At 42.5% G+C, this 24,671-nt stretch overlaps 1 long non-coding RNA gene across 4 annotated transcripts in view; it reads left to right on the top strand.

Annotated features, from left to right (window-relative positions):
- The first annotated feature begins 8,702 nt into the window (after positions 1-8,702).
- Positions 8,703-24,671, top strand: part of LOC103667875 — a 309,854-nt gene continuing 293,885 nt past the window's right edge. For 2 of the 4 annotated variants that reach the window (XR_005833275.1, XR_005833276.1), the window contains exon 1: positions 8,703-9,437. This is a non-coding gene — a long non-coding RNA (uncharacterized LOC103667875). The remainder of the gene's footprint in view (positions 9,438-24,671) is intronic. The other 2 variants (XR_005833274.1, XR_569884.2) reach the window with 2 other exon arrangements.

Genomic DNA, 24,671 nt, shown 5'->3' with positions numbered 1-24,671 from the left:
ATAGCTCATAGATTGTGATATATATAGTATTATAGATTTTACCTTTTCTGCCACAATACACTGTTGAAGCATTCTTTATTTTCTCATAATTTAGGAGGCTGATGATTAGTTTCTAGATTTTTGGGTTGTATTAGTGTCTGTCCTGAGAATAAAATCTATAAAATTTCTTCTTTCTTAAGTGCATTAGAATATTTTTGGTATCTTCTTTTTCTTTTTGTATAACATCTGTGGATACTATGAGAAAAACTATATTTTTGCAATGCTGGGGAAGTAAATTGGTGTCAGTTAATAATATCTAGATTATTATCTATTTAATTTCTTTACCTCCTTAACTGGGCTGTGATTGCCTTGAGGGCAGGTGCAAATGGCTTCTTCGTTTTTGTATTCCCATCTTCCAGAAGAGCCAGGCAGAATGTGGGTGTAAGAAACATTTGTTCACATTTTTCCCATTGTGTTAATTTCTTTGACATTCGTGTGTATCTCAAACATGTTTTCCATTTTACTAATTGATTTTCTGCAAAGTAAATTCTATTATTAACCACGTCCAATACTGATTCAAATTGTTCCATAGTGAAATTCAAATGTATTTTGTTCCTCTTTTGAAGATGCCATGGAAATAGCTCATTATGGTCTTAAGCTTTTTTCCTGTTTGCTCAAATGTTTTCAGAGATCAGATTTCCTAGGAGGATGTTTTGATGTTCAACTTTTGTTGCTCATCTAATGAAAGAGCTTGGATCACCTAAATTCTAGATTTGGGGTTGGGTAATTCTTGAAGGAATATTCTTAATCCTCATGTCCAACCAGAGTTGAGTGATGCTGGCTTCTTGGTGCTGCTGAAGTTTGTAGCCTCAGTTTGCTCCACTGAAAATGCTTATTATTTCTATTTTTTAGACTATCATATGCTTCCAAATATGGAATATGGTTCATTACAAAGAGTCCTCTTCAATTTGGAGTATCAGAAAAATATCCCTCTAGGGCGCCTGTGTTTCAGTTGGTTGAGCGTCTGACTCTTGATTTCGGCTTAGGTCATGATGTCATGGGTCATGGGACTGAACTCCACCTCAGGCTCCTCACTGAGCAAGGAGTCTGCTTAGGATTCTCTTCCTCTCCCTCTGCCCCTCTCCCTACTTACATGTGCACGTGCACTCTCTCTGCTCAAATAAATAAATAAATAAATAAATAAATCTTTTTAAAAAAATCCCTCTTTTTGTAGTTATATTGGCTGAGTACTACTCCAATAATAGGATTGGGGTTGGGGACTCAGGCCAACCTGAGTTGGTCCATTGTCCTCCTTAAGCTTCTCATATGAGAAGAAGTAGACTATCACTAGATCATGGCCTAAGGTGTGAGCTCACTGTTGTGAGATTTCTCAATCCTGTCCTGTCCTGTCCTGGAAATAGGGAGAGGGGGACTTATATGAATTCCCTCACGGTGCCATTTTTCTGGAATGATGATATATTTTTATCTTAACTTCCTTACCTATTATTTGAATCTGAGGATCCTGTCTGTGTCAAGTCTGATAACTTTGTAGTTTCCACTTGCATATTTTTTGATGAGGTTTTCACCTTTTTTGATAATACTGTGGATCATCATCTTTGATCCTGTTTTTAAGTCTACTGTCTCGCATTCTTCCCTCTCCTATAAAATCCCCTCTATCCTTTGCCGTGACTCAACAGTTCTCTTGTGCAAAGCTCCAAGTCAGAAGACTGACTCTCGTGTGAGCTTCTCCTTTCTTGATGCTGCACATTCTCCTTTCTTTCTCTCTCTTTCTTTCTTTCTTTCTTTCTTTCTTTCTTTCTTTCTTTCTTTCTTTCCTTCCTTCCTTCCTTCCTTCCTTCCTTCCTTCCTTCCTTCCTTCCGATTTTATTTATTTGTTGAGAGCGAGAGAGCACAAGCAAGGAGAGGGGCAGAGGGAGAGAGAGAATCCTAAGCAGACTCTGTGCTGAGCGAGGACCCCAATATGGGCTAGATCTCACAACTCTGAGATCATGACCTAAGCTGAAACCAAGGGTTGGACACTCATCCAACTGAGCCACCCCAGTGCCCCCACATTTCTTTCTTCTACAAAGTTATGATCTTTAGAAAGAAAAAATCAAAATATAATCATTTTCTCTATGTTCTTTAGTTTTTTTCCCTAGGTCTCTAAAATTTCTAGATGTGCAGTCTAGATGTGTCTTTTGATTTTATTTGTTCCCAGGTTATATGGGTGAAATTCATCTTACGTGTACTGGGTACATATCATAAGACTTTCTTGTGTTCTCACTCATGTTTCAGGAGGAGAGCATATCTGTCATAACAAGACATGGTCATCTAAACCTGGCATTTTGTTATTCCTTCCCCCAACTCAGTCAGGCTAGTGCAAGCACGGGAAGTAAAGTTTTCAAAGTATCTGTAGGAATATCACAGGAGCAGGCAGGAACAAGGAATATAGGAGATAGAGTCCAGACCTGAGAGAACATCTGGAACCAGGGTTCTTCTGGTTTTCCAGGGCTGAATCGTCTCACCTCCGTGCCTCTCTGTCATCTGTGCATACCCTTCTCTTTTGTGCATGTGAAGAAGGCCAACTATGACCACCTCCAGCATGGTTTTTCCTCACTTCCTCGTTCAGGTATATAGCAGAGGTTGGCTCCTATCTCCAAATTCCAAACTCCTGTTGAGGAAAATCCATTGGCCCAGATTTGGTTCAATCATTTATGTCAAATAGGAGTGCAAAGGTACATCTCTGGGAATGGGGTGGTAGTTCTCAGGAAGGGGAGTAGTCTGCAGGCTGGAAAGAAATCTCAAAAGGGCTCTGCCACAACATCTCCTTCATAGGACTTCATTATCATGTTGTCCTGGCAAGTACAATTTTCTATCCAGTCTGTTCATCTGACTCCTCCTTAGACTCTGGGACGGACATTCCTTCCTCCCTTCCTTCCTTCCTTCCTTCCTTCCTTCCTTCCTTCCTTCCTTCCTTCCTTCCTAGAGAGAGAGAGCATGCAAGAAGAGTGGGGAGGGGCAGAGAGAGAGAGGATCCCAAGCAGACTCTGCCTGAGCACCGAGCCCAGATGGGACTTGACCCCAAGACCCTGAGACCATGACCTTGAGCTAAAATCAAGAGTCAGATGCTTAACAGACTGAGCCACCTAGGCACCCCAACTCTGGGATGTTTCTATTTTTCCAGAATGTCAAGTGCTCAATTCTTGAAGGGCAGAATCCTGAACATCCTTAAAATGGGCCAGAAAGTCCTCATTCTTTAATTTTTCTCTCTGTATACCAGTTCCCTCGTCTATAAAAAGTGAACATAATAATACCTATGGCTCTTGGGAAATTAAATAAGCTTGTGTATATAAAAGTATCTAGAATTGCTCTTGGCATATGGAATATGAGCCATAGTCTCTCATATTTTTGCACTGGACACTGATTTATCCCTTGGTCCTTAAGAATGTTTTTCTTTTTTATGGTTTCTTTTCTTTAGTGACATTTATGACAGCACACTGTCTTTGCCAAGCCCCCTGTCTGTGGTTTGCAGAATTCTGCTACTTGAAAATTGGAATAGCACAGGCCCATTTCCAGTCTATGAGAAACTTTCCATCTTACATTGGTTTCCCAAAGATCACTGACAGAAGCTTGTTGATTCCATTTGAAAACTCTCTTTGTTCTTTGAGCTCCAATATGTTGGCCAAGAGATTTGAAAACACTAAGAGAACCTGGGTGCCTTTACATCTCCTAATAAATTTAAGGCTTTTATTCTCTCATGGCAGATTAATTCTGTTCCTCTCAGTCAAGTACCATGCTCTTAGAGCAGAGAGAAGCAAATGGAATGTAAGGAAATTCACTCTACATCATCCATCCATAGTTACAGTTAATTCTATGTTTCTCCCTTCCTTGGACTTTTCTAGGCTCTCAGAGTAACTGAGAGAGCCTTATTGAAAGTCTTAGCATTTTGCAAATGACAGCTCACCCTGGTTCCTGTTTTTCATGTTTCTGTTCATTAGCCTTCATCATGTTTCTCCTATCCATCTTTTGAGTGTTCTTTTTTTTTTTTTTTTATAATCCAAATTAGTTACTGCTCAGTGGGCAGATCCAATGTTTTGTTGAGATACCAGTGTGTTTCGTTGACTGACAAAATGATTAACTTATTTCACATCTAATTCCCGGGAGGGTTTGAGGCAGCTATAGCTATCATACTAATCATTACCATTGCATTTTTGTTATTTAAAATACCAGACAGTTGCTTGAGGGCAGGGAACAAGACTCATCCTTTTATACTTTCTTTGCCTAGGATTTGCTGGCCAGAAAGATTAACATAGCTATATCTATTGTGTTTTACTAGTGTCAGGCACTTGAAATATATTATTATATTCAATCATCATAGTAATGCATGGAAGAAATAGTGTTACATATCCTTTTTTTACGGATGAGACAATTGTAATGTAGAAATGTTAGTTGATAGTTAATAGTTAATAATAGATATCTGTTGTAAAGGGGTAGGGCCAGGGTTCAAATGTCATTGGTCAAACACCAGGGCCAGGCTCTTAGCCATGACACTGTTCTGTCTTGCCTAATGGGGACCCCAGGCATGATGGCTGAATGGAGCCCTCCACCTTTTCTTTCTCATCAGGGTCATTTACAAATATAAAATGAAATCACATTTTTTGAAGCATTACTTCCTTCCTAAAAAAGCATCATGATTTATGATCCTGGCCACTCTTTCTCTTAAATTTCTGAGATCTGCCTTCCCAAATCTAGTACCTACATTCATCTCCCTAACTGTTCCTTTCTTTGCTACCATGAGATGATATGATCCTTTTCTCTCAAGTTTCTGTAATTTACACGTCATTAGCCATTTCTTCTTGGTGGTCAGAAGAAAATCTAAGGTGACAGTTCTGATCATGTCCTTCACCTTCTGCTACTTCTTCCTCCAATTCAGTATCTTTTACGTTGAACAGACTCTCTTCCATCTGTTTGTCCCCAACTTGAGTTCCTTCCTGTTAAGACTAGATGATACCACATATGCATGATCTTATCTTAAAACATTATGTGGTTTTTTTTTTTTTTTTGGTTGGATGTCAAAAACAGTAAGTATTGTTTATGATTAAATCAGTTAGTTTATTTGAGTAGATCATGACTATTGTTATCATTGAAAAGTCCTAGCTGCTCTCTGATGCAGGCACTGTTTCCATGGGCTTATTTAGGCATTTCTTTCTTGGTACTAGACCAATAATCATTTAAAGCACTTATCTCCCCACCTTTGGATTTTCAGGCTAAATTTTCCCCTGTGGAATTACTAAGCATATTATATTTATTATATTACCTAATATTATTATATTACCTAGTATAATATATATACTAGGTATATATTATAGGTAGGTTTGACCGCCTATCACTAAAACAATTCAAAGATTAACAAAGGATTACCTGACACTGGCTCAGAATCAAAGCTACATGGATGATTCTCTCCTTCCTTCTCCAAGTTGGAAATGGGTACCTGCAAGGTTCTGGTCACTCAATGGCAGTCCAAATGGTTATCATAAAGTTTGTCCTTCAAACCAGTTTTTATAGACACTGACATAGAAGAATGGTAAAAACACCTATAAGCTTTGGGGTTTTATGGTGTTTTCTGGTTAGAATTTAGGGATCACGGACACTGGAAAAATACTGTCAGAGATGGCTGAAGCTCTGAGTCCTATCTATGCTCTGAGTTCAGCAACAGAAATGATAAGGTTACTGCAATGGTGTTGTAAGAGACAGATCTGCCCTGTGTTGTGGTGTGTGTGTGTATACACGACAAGATTCGTTGTTCACTGCAGCCATTTCTCTTGTTTTCCAGCTTAAAGCCCTCATGCTGAGACCAGCTGGTCTCTGGACATAGGCTTGGGAATTAAGTATTGCCATGCCTAAGAGCTCACAATTTTGTTATCTTGAGTTTTGCTCCAGAAATTTAAATCCAATTAGTTGACACAGTTCTGTGTCCTTGTCTCTCTCCTAAATCAAACCTTCACTGGGGAGATAAGTGAAATTGCAACCCAGGCTTCTAGACCAACCATCTTCCTGTTGCAGACCCTCCCATCCCATGGGTCCTTGTTTTTCCTGAAGCTCTGGCTGTGTTTCTGTTCTGCCTCTCCTAGTGGTTTGGAGTTACAATTCCTTCTCTAGAATTCAGAGTCCAGTTTATGTCCTCTCCATTCTATTGATGTCAATGTTGAGTTTTAAAGGTCACATGGCTAGTCGCTAGAGGAGCTGGGATTTCCATCCAGGTGGACCTTACATCAAAGGGCAGCTGTTCTCATGACCCTGTGCAGCTTCACTATTGGTGGGTCTCACCATTGCTCTATAAAGTGCAAGCTGTTGCTGTTTCTCCAGGATCGGTTCTCCCTCACAGAAGGTTCCCCTGAATGCACAACCCCATCTGCGCTGACCTTTGAATTTCATTCCTATGTGAGGCAGGTGTTAAAGAGATTCTTTTTTAAGATACAGGCTTGAGTCCTGCACACTGCCAGGGACAAAGCACATTTCTGTCCTGTTTTCTATGATATTTTCTTTAGGACATATTTGTACTTTGTCTGAAAGGGGGAGCTGCCATGTGATGGTCTGCCCCAGTACCTGCAGAATACAGTGACAGTTACAGAAGACAGAGAAGATCAAGATTGTCCCAGGGTGTCTCCTGGCTTCTGCACTATAGATGTCTCTAAAGATGAGACATTTGTGGAAAGCAGCTGGTTTAAGAAGGATGTCTAAGTGAAAATATGAGAAAAATTGGCTGTTTTCAGCTCTGTTATGCTTTAAAGCTTGGAAAATCGGGAGCCACATAGAAGATTAACCCAATCTGTTTTCTGCTGTGCTTTCCACTGGGACGTACCCTCTGAAGGCCTTGCTGTCTGACTTTCATTAAGAATGTCACCGTCATCAAGTTCAATCAGGCCCTGACTCTGGGGTGGGATTGCTTTGCAGGGATATATTCTGAGAGGCTCTGTGGCAAACTGGTTGCTTTAGACACAGCCAAGAAGGGGAATGTGGTTTTGTTTGGTGATAAAATGAGATTGTAGCTATCAGGGAAAAAGAGGAAAGGAGAGAATTTCTGATGAGAGCTTTTAGGATGGTGTCAAGATCCCTAAAGCTACAGCCTATGAGTGACTAATTGGATCAGCCCCAGGAGTCGGGACATGCCTGGGTGGAGCTCTGAATAATGCATGAGGACAAATGGCTTAGTTCGGCAGTCCTGGGCAGCCTTGCCACATTTACACATGGGGAACAAGGAGAGAATTCAGAATTTATGAATCACAAACCAAAGGTGCCTGATGCTTTAATTATGTTATCTTAATCTTAAAAAACGCTTTGAGAACGAATACTGTTATTATCATCTCCATTTTATAAAGTAGGCTACAGATGCTCAGAAAAATTCTGTGACGTGTTTAAAGTCACACAGCTGGTCATGGCCCATGATTTGGAGATGGTAGGTTAGCGTTTATTGTCTTATACATAGCTTTATCCAATGGTGACCCTTAACATAGGATCTGCTTTGTCTCACACACACACACACACACACACACACACACACACACAGCAAATAACGTCCTGAGAGTGTCTGTAGAGAAAGTGTGATTACAGGACACAGATGAGTTTTCTAAGAATACATTTTCGATTAACCTCATTCCTTTTGGTGATAAAGTTACTGGATCTAGGACGTTGTGAAGACTGACCTTAATAATTGTTGCCAGGAGTGGTAACCATGACTGTGGGTCACTACTCACCAACTGATTACCTGTAGAATAACACCCTGACTCCCCACCTTTGCAAACATGTCCTAGCTTCATTTGCCCCTTGACTCCTGCTTGCAGCCCTTCTTAGGTTCTCACATTTTGACTCTCTGCGATGTCCCCAGCTCCTGATGCATTACTGGATGACTGGCTCTGGGTTTCAGTTTGTCCCCCTCCCCCACTGATAACTCTCACAGAGTCCCTCAAATCTTGGTGCTCTCCTATCATTTCGTCTTCCCTGAGGGTAGCTTGAATTTCAGGTTCTTATGTAAACCTGACAACCACTTTGCACAGGTGAGTAGACAACGGCTGGTTCCTGAGAGGGGAGTGGGTGCAAGGCAGGGCAGGTGTGGAAACGAGTAGGCGGGCAGAGCTAAGTTCTGTATCCTGAGAGGACAAATAACATTTTGATTCAGAGTAAGGGAAATGAGTCAAACATGCCCATACCTGGGGGAGACAAAGAAGGCGCCCCCAAGGGGAGGCGACAGCAGCTGCTTTGGTTAACATCATTGTCTAACAAATCAGCCCTAAATGTCGTGGCTCGAAACAATAATCAATTCAGCTCAAGAGCTTGCAGCTTGAGTCGGGTTTCGTGGGGGGAGCTGGTGCTGCTGAATCACCATCAGCTGGGGTGGCTCTGCCGGGCTGTGGGCGGGGGGCCTGCGTTCCCTTCTACACAGGCCTCTCTATGTAGACCCCTCCCCGGCCCCCCAAGTGCTTGCTCCTTCAACAGCAGGGAGGCTGGGCTCCCAGAGAACCAAAGCCAGCTGCATCGCCTTCGACGACCCTGGCCTCACCCAGCATCACGTTCGCTGTGTTCCGTGTGTGGAATCCATCACAGAGACCTGCCCACGTTCCAGGAGAGGACCCACGGGCCTCAGCTCCTGAGGGGAGAGGTGTCCACATCACATTGTAAGGAGAGCGGGCGGGAGAGAAGACATGGTTGTGGCCATTTTGGGAAAATGGAGTCTGCCACTGAAGCTGTCAGGGAGAGCGCGGAAGAGAGACGAGGTTATAAAACGGTTATAAAACGCTTCCCGGACTTCAGTGGCAGGCCGTCTGAAACGACCGTCTCGGAGGGATAGGTTCGGACTAGGAGGTGACTGGCTGACTCTGCGAATGCGCATGAAAAGGTAGTGCGTTTGGTCCCAGGAGTATTGAACCTTCTGGTGCTGCACGTGGCCCGGGATCGATGCCCACGTACAGCCTGGGCACAGCTGGTGCCGTTTCTCTTCACTCTGGTATGATCTGAGGCTTTCGGAAATGAAAGGCTCGTAACTGCAGAGATGGCAGATGAAGGCCCCGGAAATGTGTGTAGAGCTTTGTGTGTGTGTGTGTGTGTGTGTGTGTGCGTGCGTGCGCGCGCGCATCCGTGCCTTCCAGAAAGTAAGTGGTACCACAGGGCAGCTGATGCATCTGAGGGCTAAGAGGCATCGTCATCTCTAGGTCTTTAGGGCCTGTTCGATGGGGGGTAGGTTTCGGCATTGCCCGGTGACTGGCGCAGACAGGCTCAGGCCCCGAAGCCTACATGGAACATTGTGCTTGAGGCAGGGCTTTCTAAGGGTTCACCCCGCTCGTCAGCCTGATGGGTTTGTCCTGGGCAGAAACAGGCCTCGGGTAACAGCTCTATCCCTTTCGTCTCCTGGATCCTCCTCCGTACGGATTTAGCAAGCCAAAGCTCCACTAACGTGAGGATGGGTGAGGCGCAAACCGTTTAAAATCGTTGACTGTGTATTTCTGTAAACGTAACTTTTCATGTGTGTTTGTTTTAAATGTAGGAGAAAAATCATATGGAGAAGAATATTGGGTTAAAGAAACACACTGCTGGGAGAATGATAAATGTTGAGCGAATTCGTGATTATATGGTCTATTTGTTAAAGGAACCGGTACCTCTCCTAAATGGTCACTGTGTCTCAAGGGGAAAAATCGGCTTTCAGGGGCGTTAAATGTGTCTGTGCCTGCGAGGGCTTGCACCTGGTCGGGATAAATACATGTGTATGCGGGGTCAATGTCACTTTAAATATGTGGTTTTCTTCCTGAGTCTTAACTGCCTGAGAGAGTAGGAATCGGCGGTTTTTCAAGGCTGCGATATTTCTGTCAATGAGCCAACAAAATTAGAAAATTCAAGCATCATCTGAATATAAAATAATCTTATAAATTGTAACTTCCTTGGGATTAGATGTCAAACTAACCAACTTTACATTTTATTACATTTGTCAGTCAGACAATAAATATTTATTGTGAGCTTCCTCTGTTTTCAGTGCTGGTTTAGATGTTAGGCAGATGGTAGAAGAATAACCAAATCTCTGGCCTCTAGGAGCTAGTGATTAATTTGGTGAGAAAATAAACATGCAAAAAATGCAATGTATATATATCTATATATATCTATATATACACACACACGTATATAAATGTGTATATATATATGCATATAAATCAGATGTTCTGAGGAATTGGTAAGTCCTATGAAGAAAAATAATAGAAATTGGAGAAAGGGGACATTTTAACTCAGGTTGTCAAGGAGGGTCTCTCTGAAGTGTGACATTTGAGAAGAAAACAGCTATTTAGAGACCTAGCCGAGAAGCATTCTAAGAAGATCTTGATGAGAGGAAGTGGGCAGCTTAGAAGGATGGAAGGAAAGCTTCTAGCTGGTGGACAGGGATTTTGGAGATAGAGGCAGGGATGTAATAACACAGGGCCTTTTGGCTATGTTAAGGAATTTGGTTTCACTTTAATGTCAGTGAGAAGCTACCGGACAGTTTTCAGTGAGGAGATGGTACAATCTGGTTTGCAGTGCAGGATGACTACTCTGGCCGTATGCGAGGAATGGACTGGAGAATAGCAAGCGTGGAAGCTGGAGGCTGCTCTTTCGTCCAGATAGGAGGCACTGGTGGCTTTGTCTAGGGTGTAGCCACAGAGATGGTCAATAGTGACGTGATTCTTACTATGTTGTAGACATTGAACCAGTTGGATTTATAGAGGTTTGGATGTGAACTGTGGAAGAAAGGAACAAGGATAACTATTTGTTTTTTGGCCCAAGGAACTAAGCAGATGGTCCTATCATTTTCTGAAAGGGAAGGACTGGGGAGGAGCAGCTATAGGGGGTGGGTGTGGAAATTAATGTTTGGCCAGTCTGAGTTCAAGGTGGTTAGTAGACATCTAAGTAAAAGTGTCTGATGGTTGGCTATCTGGCTCAAGGTGGAAATCGAGGATGGAGTGATAGGTTTGGGAGTTAAGAGCCTGGAGAAGGCACTTACACCTGTGAGACTTGATGAACTCACTTAGGCTGAGAGGGGAGATACAGAGAGCAAGAAGGTCAAGAGCAAAACTCGGGGGCTCACTAACACAGATCTGTCAGTGTATGAGGAGATTGCAAAGACATTGGGGTGGAGCTGTTACTGAGGGAGGAGGAAATCCAGGGGTAGAGCCCCAGGAGCCAGGAGAAGATGATCCTTCAAGAAAGACTTCAAAATCGCCTCCTGCAGCACTTCTGAGATGCCTGATACAAGAAGAACTGAGCATAAACTGTTGGGTTTAGCAGTATGAATGTCTTAGGTGCCTTAAAAAAAAGCCATTTTGCCAAGTAGGGGGGAGAAAATGGGAGGCAGGAAGTGGATACAGTGAGTGTGGAATTTCTCAATGAAGGCAAGCAAAGAAATGAGCAGAAGCTAGAAGGGGATGCATGGTCAATTGTATTATTCTTCTTACGATGGACAATATTCATGTATGATTGGAGAAGATGGAAGAGAGAGGAAGATAAAGAGGTGATGTAGGAGATGGAGATGAATTCAGTGATGCAAGGTGAAATCACTTCTATTTGACTGCATGTGTTTTCTGTCTCTGTTTTGGGGTGAGGTCATCAGGTGAGAGTGGGAACAGGTAAGGTATACTAGGGAATGTAGCAGTCATGGCTGTTAAAATTAGATATTGACTTGCGTTTTGAAGACATAAACCAAAAGTGAGGCCAGTGAGCATTACTGAGAATTACTGGTTTGACACAGCATTAGGCAATTTCTTCTGTAAAGGGACAGGTAATAAAGCATTTCTGGTTCTGTGAACCATACGGTTTCTGTCACACTATTAACTCTGCCATGGTGGTGTGAAAACAGAAACAGATAATACGTAAGTGAATGATTGTGTCTATATTCCAATAAAACTATAAAAACAGGGCGTGGTCCACCTTTGGTCCAAGGACTGTAGTTTGCCAACTCCTGGTTGAGCTGCTTCAGGGTGCGTGTGAAGGCAGAAGATATATGGATAGTAATAGATCTTTTTTCCCCCCCAGTAAATATAATGGAGTCAGAGAGGTGCCAGGAGATTAAGGGTGTTTACAAAAGATTTAGGTAAATGTGTTGTACTATGGACTCGAAGTCAGGCAAGGGGAAGAGTGAAGACATGAGGGCCATGATGGACAATGAAAAGGGGGAAGGATCAAGAATTCCAGATCCCAGTAAGATGAGAGAATGGCAGGAATGGCAATACCAAAATTAGTGAGCAGGAAAGTGCGGAGGTAGAGGCTAGACAGAGAGGGGATCCGTGAAGTGGAGATTGTTTGGAAGTGGTAACAGCAGCGTGGAAGGAAAGATGAGTGGAGTGAAGGATGTCTAGACACTGAGAGGACGGACTGTTGCTTGGACCAGCTATGTGTATTCCAAGAATAATTATGTAAGTAGTGATGAAAAGGAGGACTAATCCAGGGCCCAAAATCTTCAATAAATGAGGAGAAGTGAGCATGAGTTAGCAGAAGTCCACAATGATGAAGAGCACTGGGGGTAAAGTCTGATGATTTGGGCTTCAGTAGAGCTGGAGTTTTTGAGGGCAGAAAGGAGGTGTTTCAGCAAAGAGAATGAAGGCTCCTGACCTTACCTCCAGGCATGGTGGTAAAAGGCCTGTGGGGAAAAAGATAGACACCCCTGAGAGGGCTACAGGATCGTTGGTGTGCACAGTGAACAAGCAAGAGGTTCTGTTAAATTAAGAAAGGGGAAGGAAACCAAAAATTCAAAGGCCAAAGCCCTTGGGGAATTTCTTGATGATGGAATATGAGTTTCAGTGATCACAGAGGCTGGTCTCTCTGGGCTGATGCTGTGGCTCTAGGGAGTACATGGTGGTGAACCCATTTCTGCATATACAGGTGTGGGTGAGTAGTGTGGCAGCCAGGAGAAACAAGTCAATGAAAGCTCGGGGCAGCCGTCTCTTCCATAATATGTAAAGGTAAATGTTTTCAGTTGTTTTTGTTCAAGGAAATATGGCAACCAAATCACACCTCTTCAGAAACTGAAATTGGGATGACTAGAATCCTGTTTAAAGAAGTACATTAAAAAAAAAACTTCATAAGAGTCTATGTGTTGAAAATTTTTATGTCTTACTAAAGACAGGGTAATTGTCTCCTCATAACAATTCTGGAAGAGGGGTTAAAGGTATTCCGCCTGTATCAGAATTTTCAGCCTCGGGGTAGGGTAAGTCAGACTCGATGATGGCCGGCACTCCTGGCCACATGGAGAAAAGTTGGCTGGGTTGCTCATAGCCATGGCTCCTAGGAGTTCTCTGAGAGAAATCTGGGTCTACACAATAGAATGCACTTTAGAAGTGTCTTTGTGCTCAGGAGAGGGGCATCTGTTAGGACCTGGGCCCCGAGGCCAGTTTCTTTTTCACTGGTAGAACCAGTCCATGGTATGTCCAGTAGAATAAGGCTCCACACGAAGGGGCACTCCATGATGGGTTGCTGCTGCGTGCATCCTGGGAAATGGGAGCTGGGTTTTGTGTCCCTATGAGTGGATATGTTTTGACTTCGTGTTTCCTTTGCTCACAAAAAAGAAAAGAAAAAAGAACGATGCCATATAATAAAATGATATGGGACACTTTGGGAATGGAAATTAGGCCATACTAATACAATTTTAATTATTACATTCTTCTGTTGGGCAATTGCCTTACTTGTTCTTAATTTGGGTGAGAAAATTTTTTATGAGCAATTATTATGAAATTTTATTTACTCTTTGGAGGGCTGTGAGTGAAGGCAGGATGGAACTTAAAACTATGGTTGCAAAGCCGCAGGCTGTACTGGAAACACTTGCTCCTAGACTCTGATAGAATTTGCTAAGAAGTACTAAGCTGTTTTAATTCCGTAATTTTTCCTCTGTGCCTATATGTGTGTGTTTGCTATATTTGGAAAAGACTCTGGAGTTGCACCAAAGATGACTGGGAACCGATTTAAATAATTTGGGGGAATGCCTGCAGGCACTGCAACGTGGAGAAGCTTCTAGAACTGCAGAGGTAAGCAGGCTGCTCCAGCATCCTCCTGGAATGCCACATCAACAGCACAATCTTATTGGAGGGAAACAATTTTCATTTACAATTGTAACTGATGTCTGTGATTAGCTTTCTGCAAAGACTAGAGGTTGCTAATGGATTCAAAGAAATTGTCAGCTTTTTGTAGTCTGAATTTTAAAAGATGCCGGAAATCTCCAAGAAAATGTTAAGAAAATTTCATGGAAGATGTTTGAAGAATAGAGTTAGGCATGCAGGATTAAGTAGCAAAAGGATTGAAGCATTAATTCAACAGATACTTAGCATTTATTATGAATGTCTTCTTATTCTTACCTGTTTGCCAAACATCATTCTAGGAGTTGGGGCAGAGCAGTAATCAAAACAGAGAGCTATCCCTACCTTCCTGGAGCTTACGATGCATGGAGAGACAGACTGTACACTAAATAAAGGAGAGAAACAGTGTGTAGGTAAATGCTATGGAGAAAAATAAAGCTGGAAGGGTGAGGAAGGAATGCTAGGAGTGGGGAGTCCACTTTAAATACGATGGCCAGGGAAGGCTTTTCCGAGAAAGAGTATTTCAGCAAGAACTTCAGGATGTGAGGGGGTAAGCGGTGTCTAGGAATGGTCCAGACAGAGGAAATAGCAGTTGCCAAATCTGTGACCATGGAGCCTGTCTGAATAAGCTCATTCTGGTTAAAACATGGAGAGTAAGTAGATGGTAGGCCCACAAGACTGCAAGCAGGAAGATCTGGTAAGAGACTACTGAAATTTTCCAAATGAGAGTCACTAGGACGAGGGTGCTAACAAGTCAGTGTGGGAGGATGTGTCAGATTCTGGGTATATTTTCAAGGAGTGCGAACCAGATTTGCTGATAGATGGGGTGTGGAAAGTGAGAGGAACAGAGGAGTTAAGGATGAGGCTAAGCCGTGGGTCTGAGCTACTCACAGGATGAACTGCCAGTGGTTGCCCTGGTAAAGGCCCCGGGAAAAGCAGGATCGCAGTTTAGGCCTGGCTGAGTTCGAGTTGCCCTTAGGTGTCCATGCAGCGAGGTGCAGTGACAACTGCAGATGTGAGTCTAGATGTTGGGGAGGTCTAGGCTGGGGCTGTGAATAGGGGCGGAGTCTAAATCCACCGTCCTGGATGAGAACAGGAACAGAGGGGTGTAGATAAAAAGCGAAGGTCGAGCCAAAGGAAGACTGGGAATTGACTGTTGTTCTTGGCCACCTGGAGGTCACTGGTGACGTTCACAAAAGTGGCAGAGGTAGAAAGCATGGTTGCAGTGGATCTGAAAGAGAACCGGAGGAAAGAAATTAGAAGTGGCAAGTCCGTACGATTACTTTTATTAGTTTATTGTAAAGGGCAAGGAGAACACTGGGGCAATACTTGGAAGGGGACGCAGACTAAAGGAAGTTATTTAATATATCTATTTTTAATATGGTAGAAATAACATCACATTTGTGAATAATTTAGTAGCAAGAGATGTGATGACGCCGAAGAGAAGGAGGAGAATTGTCAGGCTCCATTTGTGAGTAGGTGAGTGGGGCGGGGACTGAGTGTGCAAGCCCAGGGGCTGCCTCCAGGGAGGAGTGAGAGCCCTTGGCTCCAAGTACCAGCAGGGAAGTCTTTGCGCTCTGATTCTGGGCAGTGCACGGAGGTGTTGGCCTTACTCAGGGTGGCTTCTGGTTGCTTTTGTTAGATTCGGGAAGTGCTGGAGAAGGGTACAGAAAGCGTGAAGCTGGCTAAATCTGCAGACATTTAGGCTCCATCCATGAGCTGGGGTTGGACTGGATCAAATCTGAGAGGCTGTGAAACTGTGGATGGGGTTGGTCAGCCTTGGTCTCCTTTGCATCCCACACCACTTCCCCCATTGCCGTCTGGGGTCCCGTCATTGATGTGGGCCCTTGTATCCCAGGTACCCAGCTTTCCTCTATTCCTAATTCACGTACTCCAGGGTTCTGAGAGAAATCCTGGGGTGGGGCAGAAGGCTGTTACCTGGAAAGCGCTCGTGTGAATAATGGGTTTATAAAGTTGTTTGTTTCTTAATTTACTGGTTGCCCTAGAGTCTGTAATATACACTTACAACTACTCTACATCCACTTCCAAGTAACATTACAGTACTTCACAGGTGGTACTTTGCCTCGCAAGAGAGTCCCAAATTCCTCCCTCCTGTCCCTTATAACGTTGCTGTCATTCATTTCACTTATATGTCAGTTACAATCACCCACTGTATCCTTGCTCTTATTATTTTAAGCAAACTGCTATCTGTTAGATCAACTAAGAATAAGAAAAATAGAAAGTTTTCTTTACCTTCATTTATTCCTTTTCTAATGCTCTTTCTTTCTCTGCATGGATTCGCATTTCCCACCTCTGTCATTTTCCTTTCTTTTGAAGAATTTCTTTTCAAATTGAATAGGCTTACTGGTGACAGATTCCCTCAATTCTTGTCTGAGCAAGTAATTCTCCTTTACTATTGAAGCATGATTTCACTTCAGGATACAGAGTTCTAGCTTGGTGTTTCTCTTTCAACACTGTAAACATTTCACTCCTCTCTTGTTTGCATGGTTTATGAGGAGAAGTCCTATGTAATTCTAATGGTTGTTGCTCTGTAGGCTAATGTCCCCCGACTCCCCAGTTCTTCCCAAATTTTCTCTTTGGCTTTGATTTTCTACATTTTGTATATGAAATATGCAGGTGTAGTGTTATATATATATATTGTGTTTAGTGTTCTCTGAACATTTGGATCTGTGGTTTGGTTTCTCTCACTAGAGTTTTAGAAAATTCTTGACCATGATATCTTCAAATGTTTCTTCTTTTCTTTCTTTGCTTCTGGTATTCCCATTATACCTGCGTTACACCTTTTATAATTGCCCCATGGTATTGGATATTCTGTTCTCTTTTCTCATTCTGGGACTTTTCTGTTGACATATCTTCAAGCTCACTGGTGCTTTTCTTGGCTGTGTCCACTCTTCTGATGAGCCCGTCAGAGGCACTATTCATTTCTGTTACAGTGTTTTTGATTTCTAGCACCTCCTTTCTGTTCTTCCTTACAGTTTCTATCTCTCAGCTTACATTACCCCTCTGTTCTTAAATGTTACCCACTTTTCTCATTCGAGTTCCTAGCATATTAATCATAGTCATTTTAAACTCCCAATCTGATAATTCCAAAATATCTACCATATGTGATTCTTGTTCTGATGCTTAGTTTGCACCTTCAGACTTTTTTTTTTTTTTTTAACTTTAAGTGTTTGTTTTTGGCTTTTTAGAATGCCTTGTAATTTTTGTTTTTGAAAGCTGAACATGTCGTATTGGGTAAAAGGAAATGAGGTAAATATGCTATTAGTATGAAGTTTATATTTATCTGGCTGGAAGTTAGGCTGTTTGTTTACTATGTGCTGTAGTTTTAGATGTCAGAGGCTCAAATTTCCTCTCATGTCCTTATTTGTGTTCGTAAATTGTTTTTGAGTTTCCCCACAGACTCTTTCTGGAACAGAACCTGAGCCTTGCCGTTCTTCTCAGCTGTAATCTGCTGTTATTATAGAGGAGCCCTGTTGGTGTGTGGTTAAGTGTGGGTGGTGTGGGGGAAAAAGAAGCCTTCTAGTTTTTTATGAGAAAGTCTCAGTATTTTGATGGTCCTGTGCCACTGTGCTATGACCTTGACAAGTGCATTTCAGCTCCTTCCTTTCTCCCCTTAGGTGACACAGGAAGACTAGAGGTAGCCAAAGTTGGATATTCCCCTTCCTCTTTGCTGGTTAGGCTTGGGTAAACCCCACGTTGGTTGGGATATGCTAAAATGGTTTCCCTTGAGGGCAGACCTTTGTTAAAAGAACAGAAAGCTCTGGGGGCATTTCAAAATGATTATTTTCCTTTCTCCTGCCTGAAGCATGAAAAGACATTTCTCTGATTTTTCATCCTGGTAACCTGGTGGGGTTCCTGGAGTTAAAATTCATGAAGTTGTTCCCTACCCCATTGCCTAAAAGGTGGGCCCCTAGCAGGTTTTCTCTCAAGCTGGTCTGCACAAAGCCTCCAGAAACTAGTCAAAGTACCCTTTAAGTGTTCCTACCAGGCTCTGACTCTGGCTCCTTCCTGGTAAGACTTCTTTCTTTGTATTTGCTCATCCTCCAGATTTGGGGCAAGCAATTTGCCCCATGCCCTGCATTTTATGCTGAGTCTAAGAAGAGTTGCTGATTTTCAGTTTGTTCAACCTTTTTCTTGTGAGGAGAGGAGCAACAACTTCCAAGCTCTTGACTATGTATTCACAGTGTCTATTCAGCTTCACTGGAAACCGGAGTGCAAAGACTTTTCAATGGGAAATGATTCAGGCCATGATAATCTAAGCCCAAAAGAAAGCAAGGAAGAGGTCAACAACAATTCACTATGTAAAAAAGAGAAGGAAGGTGGTCATTGGGATGAGAAAAGGGAAATAAGGAAGAGAAATTATCAGCTTCTGACTATGGTTTATAATTATATTTTGACCCAAGTGAAGAAGATCTCTTTTCTTCTCTAACCCTTTCATCTCTTCCTTCCCTCTCCTCTCATCTTCCTCCTTGTTGTCCTCACCTTCATCTTTGCTTCCTTTGTGTTAAGAGTATGAGAGATTTCCTCTGTGGCTTCAGGCATTCAGCCCTTGGCATTTCTCCTAGTGGGAAGGCAGCTTATCCTCTTTCAGGCTGGTTCTGGTGGCATGTCAGCCAGCCACAGAATGTTGGGATCCCCTTGACACTCACATTGGAGCTTGTGCTGTACCTTTTTCATAATGAGTCAGGAGGACTCTTCCATGACCTTTACTGTACTTTTTCTCTCTTTTTTTTAGAGAAAGCAAGCGTGAACATGGTGGGGGAGGGACAGAAGAAGAGGGAGAGAGAGAATCTCAAGCAGAGTCCCTGCTGACCAACGCAGGGCTTGATCTCATGACCTTGAGATCACAACCTGAGCTGAAATCAAGAGTCAGACACTTAACTGACTGAGCTACCCAGGTGCCCCAGTACATTTTATTTTTGTGAATAACGGAGCAACCATAGGATGGCTTAGGTCTCATGAATTGTCTCTAGAGGTCCCTACTTGAGCCCGCAACTGGAGATTATTTACTTACTTACCAAGTGTTGAAGACAACTGTTCTAGGAGGCTGGTTGGAAGCTACCAGGTATCCTCTCCACCTACCATGTTAGAGCTTTCCATTGTTTCTATATGCTATGTTTATTCTTTTGTGAATCATTTTAGTTCCTTAATTTTCATGGGGCTTTTGCTGTAGATAAAGTGAACATCTAAGCTCCTCTTTTTGGCTTCCATGGGGGACTTATGATGACTTATAGCCTAGAGAGTCAGCAGTCCAGGCTTTTGAAATAGCAATCTCAGGACTATCCTGTGTGGAGCCCAGCCCAGTGCTAGATAACAGACGAAGCCATAACAGTTTGTCCAATGACTGTAGACCTTTGCCTTATCACATTGGTCATGCTGTTACTACTGAGGTCTGCAAATGTTCTTAGAATCTCAGTTTGGAGGCAACTCTTTTGTGGGGGCTATAAACCTAAAAAAAGTTAGGTAATTATTATAATGTCTTTGGACCTCCAGAGATCCCAAGAATCTAGTTATAAGGTCAGAACTAACTGTACTTTCACTCAGCTTCAGTCTAGCCTGTTTGCTCAGAGTTTAAAGAAACCTTTAAATGCAGGGGCGCCTGGGTGGCTCAGTCATTAAGCGTCTGCCTTCGGCTCCGGGCATGATCCCGGCGTTATGGGATCGAGCCCCACATCAGGCTCCTCCTCTGGGAGCCTGCTTCTTCCTCTCCCACTGCCCCTGCTTGTGTTCCCTCTCTCACTGGCTGTCTCTATCTCTGTCAAATAAATTTAAAACATCTTAGAAAAAAAAAAAAAGAAACCTTTAAATGCAGTACAAAGCATTCAAGAGCCTTTAGAAAACAGTGAAAAACAAGGGCATGGCATTGACCTTGGGTGGAAGAGAGCTGTAGTGGATATGTCTTGCAAAGGAGTATAAAAAGAAAGGCCATTCTTGGCGTAGAAGGTATAAAGGTAGGCAAATAAGGCTCGTGAAGGGGGACAAAGCAACGCCCAGACTGATGAGAACTTGGACATCAGTTGGAGTAGAGTCATCTTCAAGGGAAGGTTGCTCAGAAGGAAAAAGGGATTGCTGTATAATCAGTATTTAGCATCTATATCTCAGGCTTAATTGGCTTTAAAAGACATTGACTTAGGAGCCAGATGGCTGGGGATTAAAACCCTGTTCTGCTGTTGACTAACTGTTTAACCTTGGGCAACTTAATCATTCTGTGCCTAGAAATATTGTAAGAATGAAATGATTTTGTAACTATAAAGCTCTTACGATACTGGCTGGTGTGTTGTCATGTTGTAAGCACTATTAAGTACATGAGTCCTATATTATGTAAGTGTGGGTTGCTCCCTCTGAATGATGATGTAAGTATGGGACACACATTGCATGTGTGTTGATGGAGAGTTTGATTCTGTCACTGAGATTTTCAGAAGTGCAGTACCCAGCAAAAATACTTTATTTGGTTTAAATAAGACCTTTGATAGGGCCTCTTATGATTTTCCAATGGACAAAATTGAAAAATACCAGTTGGAGCCAGGATGGTAAGGGGGCTGTGTTGACTGTCCACTCCATAGTTGACATTAACTGATTGAGGTCAACTTGGAGGAAGGTTTCCAGGGACTTAGTGCATCCTCCAACTCCAGCTCTCCTGCAGTACCCACTTTTTAGTGACTTTGGTGAAGATATAAAGGGCATACTCATCGGAGCTATGCAGGATGTACAGTCACATAAGATGGATTAAAGAATACTGATCCCCAAAGATATTCTTCAGGTCAAGCCCTTCTTGTCTCTCTCTGACTCCTAACATCCCTTTTCTTTCATTGGTATGCTATGCTGCTTGAGTTTTCTTGTACACGCGGTAGATTCCCATCTGTATACCCTTTCCTCATGCCATCCTTTCTTCTCACACATTTGGAGCATGCTTTTTTTTAGATGATCAGCCCTTCCTCTCTAGGGCACTTTCAAGGCTATCATGCTTTAATCAAAGCCCCAGTAACTGCCTGCAGCTCATGGAGGCTCAAGATAGACTCAGGGCTTTGTTGGCAAATCCTGGCTTTGCCTCGAATGCAGAATGGGAAAGGCCCCTGCCCCTATGGACTCAGTTGACACACATGGCTTTATTTCACACTGTGCAAGATGCTATAGCCCTCTTTAAGGAGAGGAATCTTGCCACGCCAGCGGGGACTTGCTTGTGTTCCGATTTGGTCCCGACAGTTCCTTCTGCACTATCTCCTGCATCAGCAGTGAGAAAGGGCACCTGGTTTATTAAATGGACTGCAGTGGGTAGGGAGCATATGAAATTGCTTTTGTATTCTCCCACACTGCCTTTAAATCTGTTCTGCCAACTCTCCCTTCCCCACCATAGGATCATATCGAAGAAGTCCTGCAGCCTTTCTGATCTGGTTCAGATATTAGAATAGTCTTGTCTTCAGATATTAACAAGTTGAGACCAACTTAAGTCAAAACCTCCTGCCCATATACAGGAAAGCCTGTCTGCTCTACTCAGGCCTGATTCTGCTCATTGATCAGTGTCAGGGTGGGGGCCATGGCTGTTCTTTAACTCTTCACTAGCATCGCTCTACCCTTCCCACTTTCACCGCTGCCTCTGGGTCCTCCCGGATTTGGGCACGGAGGATGGAGTTACTCATTTATTCAACAAATATTCGTCATGTTCTTAATTCATGCCAAACACTGTTCTGGGCTCTGGGTATGAACCAGTACAATAATGTCCCTCGCTTCATGGAACTTATGTTCATGTAGGCAAGGCAAAACATATTAATAAAAATATGATATATCTAAGTAAAATTGGGGCTGTGGGGAGAAGTAAAGCGGGAAAGAGGAATCAGGATTTCTGAGAATGGGTTTGCTATTTTCTATAGAGCAGACATTGAAGGACTTTCTGGTAATATGACATTTGGGAAGAGACCTAAGGGAATAAGGGAGTAAGCTCTGGGGAGATATGGGGAAGAACATCTAAGTAAAGGAGACCAAATATCCAAGGAGCCCAAGATGTGTAGTGTGGCTGGGGGAACAAGTGAGATGGAGAATAGCAGATGTTGGGGCAGAGAGGTGGTTGGAGATAGGGGCAGTCATGTTAGGCTTTTCAGGTCATGGCAGGGATGTTAGCTGTTACTTGGGTAGGTGGGGAAGCCACTGCAGAGGCATGTGTGAATGAAGGATGTGATCTGGCTTAAATTTTACTGTGACCTCTCTGGCTGCTGAGTGAATAGACTGTAGAGAGTCAAGGTCAGAAGTGGGGAGACAACTGGGGGGCAATTGCAGTCATCTAGGTGACACATGATGGTGGTTTAGCCTAGGATGGTGAATGAGGAATAGTCATATTCTGCATCTTCTGATGGTAAATACAACAGGGCTTGTTTCTGGGTAGCATTTGAGATGAAGAAGAAAGAAGGGACTCTAGAGGACTCCACTAGTAACTGCGAGGGTGCGTCTGTCATTTACTGAAATGGCAAAGGCTGCAGGAGAAACAGGGCTCATTTGGGGGTTGGTGGAAGACAGAAGTTTGATTTTTGAACTCACTAAGTCTGAGAAATGGAGTTCAGGAATCTAGGCTGAAGGCTTGTAGTTGGGTGTTGTCACCATAGCTACTCAATATAATGGAGTAGGAGGGACTCTAGACAGGGCCTGGCACTGCCCACTACACAGGTTGTCTTCTAGGAATGAGTGATGTGCTAGAGGTCTGAGGAGAGAAGTGAAGATGTAAAGAAGAGAAGGGACTGGGAAATGTGCTTGCAGGATTGCAGCAGCCCCGATGGCACCCTGAGGTTAGTGGTCACAGATTTCAGCAAAGCCTAGTCAGCTTGGTTTTCCTTCTGCTGCATTCGACAGCCTGACTGAAGATTTTTTTCAACACATAATTTTCTGGCTTCTTTGGAAATCCCTGCACAGGATCTCTGATGTACATCGTCCCTTTTGTGACTCTTGTCAGTCCCTATGTGAGAGAACACTTCTGGGATTCTTACATCTTGTTAGATCACCCCCTCATTCAGAATCCTTTCAAAGTAATTTGGGATTCTTTTATTTATGTATTTATTTATTTGCACTTCCCACAACATCTACTTGCCCCATGGGAACACTTGCACTCCCTCTCCTCTGAATGGTAAAGCTGTAGCTGAGCCACCATTGTCCTCTTTCCTTGCCCAGCAGTTGTTCAGACTTGACCAGGTGAGAGTTGGCAAACTCTTTTCCACCCACACTTTATAGAGTTGATGTCAGGTTCTTCCAGGAATTTTCTAGGCAAGAACTTTCAAGCCTCCATGTTTCTGCAGCCCAGAAAGTCTCTAACTAGAGAATAAGATGGTAACTGGCTCTTCCCAAAAGCACAGCCTCTGAACTCTCTGTATTATTTCCTTTCTAAAAACTTTTTATTTGGAAATAATTTCAAACTTACAGATACACTGTTAGAATGAGAATAGTGTCATAGTACAATACACTCTTTATCTAGTTTCATCTATTAACTTTTTACTCTATGTGCTATATCATTTGCATGTTCTCACTCTATAGACAGTTAGATAAAGAAACGTCTCTCTCTCTCTCCTTAATTCAGTATAAATTTCCAAAGAGTGAGGGGATTCTCTTACATAACTACAACACAGTTCTCAACTTCAGAAATTGACATTGATGTAATTATTTCATCTGATCTATCACCCTGTATTCCAATTAAACAGTTGATCTAATATCCTTAAGGCGTTTTCCGTGGATAGGATCCAGTCTAGTATCAGGTATTGTGTTTGGTTGTTATGCCTACTCGTCATTCTTTAATCTACGATGTTTTATGCCATTGACGTTTTTGAAGAATACATTCCTTCCTATAAAAAAATAAAACATTTCTTATTTTGCAGGGAAATTGAATATTTCCCTGTGATTAGATTGAAGTTATTTAATGTATTCTTTTTAAAAATTGAGATAAAGGTGACTTACTGTAAAATTTATATTTTAAAGTGTACAATTTAGTACTTTTCAGTGTATCCTTAAGGTTGTGCAACCATCACCACTACCTAATTTTTGAATATTTCCGTCACCCTCAAAAGAAACTTTGTATCTATTAGTAGTTACTCCCCATTCCTTACTTGCCCCAACCTCTGGCAACCATTAATTTACTTTCTCTCTCTATGGATTTGCCTGTTATGAACATTTCACATAATGTTACCATACAAAATATGGCTTTTTTTTGAGGGGGGGCTGGCTTCTTTGATTTAGCATAATGTTTCCAAGGTTCATCCTTGTAGTCCGTATCAGTTTTTTAAATGGCTGGATAACATGCCATTGTAAGCATATACAACATTTATTTCTTCATGCATCAGTTAACAGACATGTGAGTTGTTATTATGAATAATGCTGTCGTGAACATTCGTGTAGGTATTTTTGTGGATATATGTTTTCATTTATCTTGGGTGATATCTAAAAGTAGAGTTGCTGGGTCATTTGGTAATTTTACGTTTAATTTTTTGAGGAGCTATCAAAGTGTTTTCTAAAGTGACTGTACCATTTTACATGACTGCTGGCAATGAATGAGGGTTCCAATTTATCCACACCCTTGCCAACACTTGTTACTGTATGTCCTTTTGATTATATCCATCCTAT

Source organism: Ursus maritimus, unplaced genomic scaffold (assembly GCF_017311325.1).
Source record: "Ursus maritimus isolate PB19 unplaced genomic scaffold, ASM1731132v1 scaffold_7, whole genome shotgun sequence".
In the NCBI taxonomy this organism is placed as follows: domain Eukaryota; kingdom Metazoa; phylum Chordata; class Mammalia; order Carnivora; family Ursidae; genus Ursus; species Ursus maritimus.
This window is presented reverse-complemented; position numbering and strand designations above follow the sequence as displayed.